Here is a 7,518-nt window from a genome sequence, read left to right as displayed (position 1 = left end):
TCCATCCCAACTATTATCAATGGACCTGAGGTAATCTCGTCAGCATCAGACAAAGCCAAACTCTTTATCAAGAACTTTGCAGCTAATTCTACCCTTTGCGACCAAGGGAGCCAACTCCCAATATTTCCTCCTGTATCAGAAAACACGCTATGTGATATACGTATATCTGTACGTGATGTTGCCAAGCTAATCAAAAACCTTGATTCTAGTAAAGCAACTGACCCTGACGGTATTCCAATTATAGTACTCAAAAAACTTCAACCTGAACTAGCGCCCATACTTACAAAACTGTTTAAACGTTAAGGAGAATAGTTTCCCATCTCCCTGGAAAATTTCATCAGTATGCCCTGTATTTAAGAATTCAGGTGATCGCTCATTCCCCTCTCAGTACAGGCCAATAAGTCTCCTGTGCGTCATGAGTAAGTTGCTGGAATCTGTGTTAAATACAGAACCATCTCAACAAAAATAACCTTCTTAGTGACACTCAATATGGTTTCCGTTCTGCTAGATCTACAGCAGATGTGCTTACAGTTATATCTCATAGGATTAGCAAATCTCTCAACGGAGGCAACCTTTCTAGGGCAATTGCTCTTGACATATCTAAGGCCTTTGATAGGGTATGGCATAAAGGTTTACTTCATAAGATCTGTAGCTATGGTATAGCTGGAAATGTCTTCTCAATTATTAAATCATTTCTTTCTGATAGGTTCATAAGAGTAGTAGTTGAGGGGCAAAAATCAGAAGCTCACAATATTAATGCCGGTGTCCCTCAGGGGTCCATCCTGGGCCCAACTCTTTTCCTGATCTACATTAATGATCTTCCAAATCACATCCTTACATCATTTGTAGACATTTATGCTGATGACACTACCATTTATGATAGCACATCTAAGACAGTAAACAACCAAGTTCTCTCCAATTCTCTCTCCTCTGATCTTGAGCACGTAGTACAATGGGGAAAGCAGTGGCTGGTTACTTTTAATGCATCTAAAACCAAGCTTCTCTCTTTACATCATCAACATTCTGATCCACATCTGGCATCAATTGAAATGAATGGCTCTCGTTTTCAGGAGGCCTCAAGTTTTGACAAGCTTCTGGGCTTGACCATTACTCCTGATCTTAAATGGAACACGTACATCAAATCCGTTGCCAAGGCCGCTGGAAAAATGGTGGGATCTTTCTATCGATCCGGTAGATATCTCACTGCTGATGCAATTCTCTATCTATATAAGAGCCAGGTACATCCAAGGATGGAATACTGTTGCTACATCTGGGAAGGAGCTGCTAGTAAGGACTTGTCCTGCCTTGATAGAGTTCAAAATAGACTTCGTAGCCTCATAGGAGATGTCCTTTTCTCTTCCCTGCAACCTCTATCTCACAGAAGAGAGGTTGCGAGTTTGTCTCTGATGTATCGTTATTTTCATGGAAAGTGTTCGACTGAGCTTCAGTCTATTATCCCCCCTCGCCTAACTTTCACAAGAAACACTCGTCTAGCTGTAAACACTATCAATAATTCCCCCCACTCTTTATCTATGCCTAAACCTAAACGTAGATTCCATGAACAAAGCTTCTTTCTTAGAAGTGCACGCCTGTGGAATTGTCTTCCGTTTTCCTGCTTTCCGGCTGACTACAATATGGTTGTGTTCAAGTCTAACGTAAATAAGTTCTTGATGAGCCGTTCCATATAAGTTATCAAATTTACCAAATTTTCATTACTAATGATTACTATATTGTCCAATTTCTACTGTACACTCTTTAACCCTTATCCTTGAGTGGCCTCTTGACCTTGATAATGTGGTGATGCTTATGTAAAAAAAAAAATAAAAAAAATGTACTTTTTTTTCCAACAACTTTTGAAAGGCTCCATGGAAGTCCTATTGTGTGAGCATATCAATTACTTTCATCCCAGCCTCTTTCAATTCCTCAATTGTCTCATAATGGCAGCCGCTAAGGTTTTCCTTGAACTTAAGTTTAAAATTGAATAACGAAAAGTCACAGGGAACAAAGTCTGAACTATAGGGAGGGTGAGGAACTGTTTTAATGCTTATCTTGATCAAATAATCTGTGACAAGGATGGAGTTGTGGACTGGTGCATTTGTACAAATCTTCCGCATGCTCAGTTCTTCATGAATAATTGTGTGTACAGTTCCCACACTGACATCAAACTGTGCACTTATTGTCTTTATAGACAAACGACGGTCCTTATACATGAAATTCTTTATTTGGCTAATCAACTCTGGTGTTCTGACTTCCTTACTCCTCCCACACCTTTCATCATTCCTCACAAACTTCCTGCCTTCCTTGAATCCTTTAAAATCTGGCACTGGATTCATGCAAGATGGCCCCAAAGCAGTCTGAAGCATTTCATACGATTCAGTGGAATTTTTTCCAAGTTTAAAACTTTTATTGCATATCGTTTTTCTAAAACGTCTTCATGTCCAGATTACATTTTTTAAATTCACTAGCTGTGACAGTCAAGCTTTACTAGGGTGTATTCCAATTCCTGCTATAGATGTTGATTTTAACCTGAAATCATAAAACTTGCTCAATTATCTCATAAGATGTATAGCAATAACATACTAATTTTCAAGAGTCTACAACAATTTTAAATGCCTGTACAAAAACAGTCCAGAAACTTATTAAAGGCATCTTGTATGTCATTTGAAAATTAGGTTTAATGAATTTTGAAATTTAAATCCCATAAATACTTTTAAATTGATTTTTCTATCCTTAGACAATGGGTTTTAGTGTATTTGAGCAGTATCAAATTTCTGGTGATGTAAAGTTTAGGTCACATAATTTTTTTTTATGGTGTAAGCTAAAATCACATACTCTTGCATGAAATTACCGGATGCAATTTTATCAATACAGGGTGTAATGATAAAATTGTCGCCCTAGAAAAGACAACATGATTCCATTTCCATTTGATGAAGACCGGTTTTCTTTTTACGCTACAGACCATCTACTAGTTGGCCAGTTGTGTACAAATCCCAAGAGCGATAGGAGCCTTCTGTCATGTCTGAAAGTGACAGAATGTTCAATGAGCGAGATCGGAGATGTGCCACTGTACAATTCATGCTCTTTACCGATCCAAGTTATGACAACAGGGCATTTGCCAAACCCTTAAAATGTAAATCCATATGGTTCAAAGTTTGAGGGTACAGCTCAACGCATCGGACAACCCACGGTTACAGTCTTTGGTGTGGTTTCAAGTGAGAGCCGAATCATGCCACCTTACATCTTTGAAATCGGCTTGAAAGTTAACACCAAAGTATAAAGTGTGGTTATCCCCTGGCTTGGCTTCAAAAGTGATGCTACGACTTTGTACCCTTCTCTCACTGGCCCTCGCCCGACTTGAACCCGCTGGACTACTTTGTTTGCTCATACATCGAGAACATCACCAACATGACCTCCTACAACACCAAAGCCAGCCTGATCAGCGCCATCCACCGAGTATTCATTGAGCTCCTGTCGACGCTTGTGGAAAAGGCATGCTCCTAGTTCTGAATTCGTATCGAGGCAGTGATTAAGGCTGAAGGTGGTTACATTGAATAGATGTCACTACATAACAGTTTTAAAATAAAACTGTAGTGTTATTTTATTTCGGGTGACAAATTTATCGTTTTACCCTGGAGATATTTTTTTTTATTCTATTACTATACTTTTTGATAAGTATTTTCAGTGGGGGGATAAAAAGCATATTTTCATGATAAGGTACTTAGGCAGAATACGAACTATGCTGAAATAATGTTGCTGGATATTATGACCTGGGCAAAGTCATATGTCCTGGGTAGAGGTGTGAATGACGGACAATCGAACTGGTGACAATGCTATCGGAATAACCAAATATTTCGATAGCAGAAGAATATCGTTATAATAGAAATAATAAAAAACAATTACGCAAAAGAATGTTTTGGAATTTTTAACAGTAAACAAGCTTAACCCTTATCCTTGAGTGGCCTATCGGCCTTGATAAGTGGTGACGTCTATGTAGAAAAAAAAAGTAGGTTATAATATAAACACAAGATTTCAGGAGAGTTTGTCAGTTCCCGTAACGGGTGAATTTTCGTAATGGATGCTTCCGAATGACTAGAGATTCAAGTTGAGTCGTGATCTTTGAACCAGTAGGACATGAAATAGGATAATCCACTTGATACAAGTTGTGTGGGGGAGTAGTGCAATTGTGACCCCCTGACAGAATCATTGAAGTGAATGAAAAATAAAAGCTTATAAAATCATCAAATTGTCCGGCGTTGTTAAGGAGAAAAGATGACACCACCACGAAAGGTATGCTGTTTGTTGTACATATAAAACACTCACCCACCTATACACACATAGACACAAACGAGATGTTATATACACTCAAGCGTTTTGTTATCCATACATGTAAAGACACTGCACAATACTTCATATATACAAGAGAGCCTGAGGTTTGATGGTTATTAAACGATGTTGCATCTGTAAATGTAAAAAGACAGAGCTTCTATATTATAATAACCCAAAAAAAAAAAAATTGAGTTTCAAGTGAAACAAATGGTACCTAAGTAATTGCCAGGTCTGAAATAGGAACATATCTAAAAATTACAAAAAACGATAAGGTAGAAAAATAATTATTCATGAAAAAAGAAATTTGTGAAATCACTGTATTACACTTACTAAAAAAAAAAAGAGATAAGTTGATAGGGGAGATAATTAAGTCCTGTTGCTCACGTTATGTGATGAATGTAATTGAAAATGTCAGACAAATTTTATTCCTCATCTAAACTTTATCGGAAACTGTTTTTCATGAATAATTATTCTTCTACCTTATCATTTTCCATAATTTTTGAATATGTTACTATATGCGACCTGACAATTACTTAGGTACCATTTGTTTTACTTGAAATTCAATATTTTTTTATTGTTATAATATAGAAGCGCCAAAAAGACTGATATGTCATTAACGAGACAGGTGTTATGCAACAATGTTATTATTTAGAAACCCATTTTTAATGTGAAGGAGATGGGGACATTGTTAACTCTTCAGTACTTTCATCTAACAATTTGATAAAGATACCATAAAAGTTAAGTATAACTTGAAAATCCTATCTAAAAAATTAAACATGGTTCATATTCTGTATAAGTACCAAACAAGATAAAAAAATTAGTAAACTGAATTAATCGATGCCTCCGTTCAGTCTCGAAAGACAAAGGATACCCCCTGTAAGGGCAGCTGTGCATGTAATTGTGAGGCAAGGGTTGCGCAATCCCAACCACACCTCTCCTGAATCGTCACTGTTTGAGTCCAGTGGTAGGAAGAAAGTGGAAACAATGCCCAGATAAGCAGAGTGCACATACAGCGTCTGGAAGTCCCAGATGGTCACCCATTTAGTACTGACCAGGTTCAACGTTGCTTAACTTTTGTGATCCAGCGGGAACCGATGTGTCAACATGATTATGCCATACTGAATTAATAAATCAGAATTAACCTGTCAAAAAAAAAAAAATGGGCTGTACAATTTAAAAAGAACAGAAAACAATTCAATTTTTCAGCAATAAATAAATTTATTACAAAAAAATCAATTGATGCTATAACACCCAGCAGTTTTATACAGGGGTACATTTTTTTTAGCCGACACTGTCAAAAAAAATATCATGTGACTTAAATTTTCTGAGGGAAGAAATTTGAGACCACTCAAATACACCAAAACCAAACAATGATATCAAATAATATTTTCAAAACGGCAGTCGCATTGTAATGTTGCCGTTATACTGGAAACCTCTCTTAGACCCCCACGCCATCTGGTACCATCAAAAAGGAATAAACAAAGGAAAGAAATAAATAAACATCCGGGTCAGAATTTTTTTAAAAGTGCAAATGGAATTTATTACCTATAATTTCCAAACAATGCCTACTTCTTGTATTTGTTTCACTGTTCATTTCATCTGCCATGTGATTAACAAAACCCTGCCAGATCGACACCAGCTTAAAAGTTTCTCACCGCCACCATGGAGCCCCATGTCCATCTTATCCGGCTCACGTTTTTCTTTCTATATTATAATAACGATAAAAAAAAATTGAATTTCAAGTGAAACAAATGGTACCTATGTAGTTGTCAGGTCTCAAATAGGAACATATCCAAAAATTACAAAAAAAAAATGATAATTATTCCTGAAAAAAAGAAATTTGTGAAATCACTCTATTACATTTACTAAAGAAAGAGGTAAGTTGGCAGGGGAGATAATTAAGTTCTGTTGCACACGCTGGTTATAGCCAGTCATCTCTCACCTTCCACTTTACACAGTCATCTTCCTCCGTGCGCACTTTGCTTCTTTCCAACGACGTGCTATCCTTTATTCTTTTTCTTCTGAGGCAAGCCTGCACACATTTGCTAATTTGCATATGTGCTCAAACGACTGCTGCTGCTAATACCTTCGCTAGCCATCTATCCTTCGGCTGCTGCTGCTATTTTCACATGCACTCATACGCGCTCTGTTACAGCACGGCGGTTCCTTTTTCCTCTTTTTTAAAATCAGATTTTTGTAAAGTTTATGTGAATTAGAGTCTCGGTTAATCATTATTAGGGCTATGACAACAGCATATTCTTTTCCTTGTTTTCATTCTCAGGTATATATCCATTGATATCTTATATGTTTTTTATGTAGAGTAATGTGGTTCTCAGTCAATTAATTGTGTCTAACTGTGTCGAAAATATATACTCGAGAGTCAAAACAATGAAAAGAATATGCTGTTGCCATAACTCTAATCATTATGTTACTCTTTATCTCTATTTATGTATAAAAGGCACTGTGTGTGTGTGTGTGTGTGAGAGAGTGAGTGAGAGAGAGGGAGAGTGATATTTTGTACTCTATGGACTCTGAAACAACTGTCCCGATATTTTTTAAATTTCACACAAATGTACTTTATGTGTCTGAGAGTGTTCTGAGGTAGGTTTCATATCGGAATATAGGCACATAGATATAGATCTTTGTAAAACATAATTTATCTTTGTAGTTCAATTCGCCATGATATTATGACCATTCAAAATTTCTTGGAAATTTGAAAATTTGCTGTCTTGTGGGGTTTCACCTCCCTCTGCATGCCTAAAAACTAAATGGAACTTCTATGAGCAAAGTTTCTTTTCAAGAACTTTCTGTCTATTCATTTATTTATTGCGGACTATTATCCTCATCTTTTTTAGTTGTCGTTTCACAACATTTTGGCCAACTATTCCTCTGGTCTTTGTCGCCCTTCAGGGCTCATAAAGCAGTGGATAGAGACGTTGAATCTCTACGGTTCCACATAAGCATTGTCTAAAGATAGCAGTTTCAATCTTACCCGAAAGCCAGTCAGAGGCTTAATTGACCAAAATGTGGTGAGACGAGAACAACTGAGGATGCAGTTGGAAGATTCGGAGTTCCTATGCCGTCACGGTAACCACCTGACTTCACTTCACTATGTTTCCTTGTTTGAAGATTGCACGCTTGTCTTTATTTCCATACAGGGCCATTACAGACCCTATCTCCAACATTCTCTTC

General features: G+C 37.1%; 1 protein-coding gene across 1 annotated transcript in view; it reads left to right on the top strand.

Moving 5' to 3' along the window:
• Positions 1-7,518, top strand: part of LOC145263120 (uncharacterized) — a 154,573-nt gene that overhangs the window by 22,088 nt on the left and 124,967 nt on the right. The gene's annotated exons all lie outside the window — the stretch shown is intronic.

The sequence above is a fragment of the Euprymna scolopes genome, chromosome 38 (genome assembly GCF_053919585.1).
Source record: "Euprymna scolopes isolate OS-2025 chromosome 38, ASM5391958v1, whole genome shotgun sequence".
Taxonomy (NCBI): Eukaryota; Metazoa; Mollusca; class Cephalopoda; order Sepiida; family Sepiolidae; genus Euprymna; species Euprymna scolopes.
Note: the sequence above shows the minus strand (reverse complement) of the source record. Positions and strands in the feature narration are given on the sequence as shown.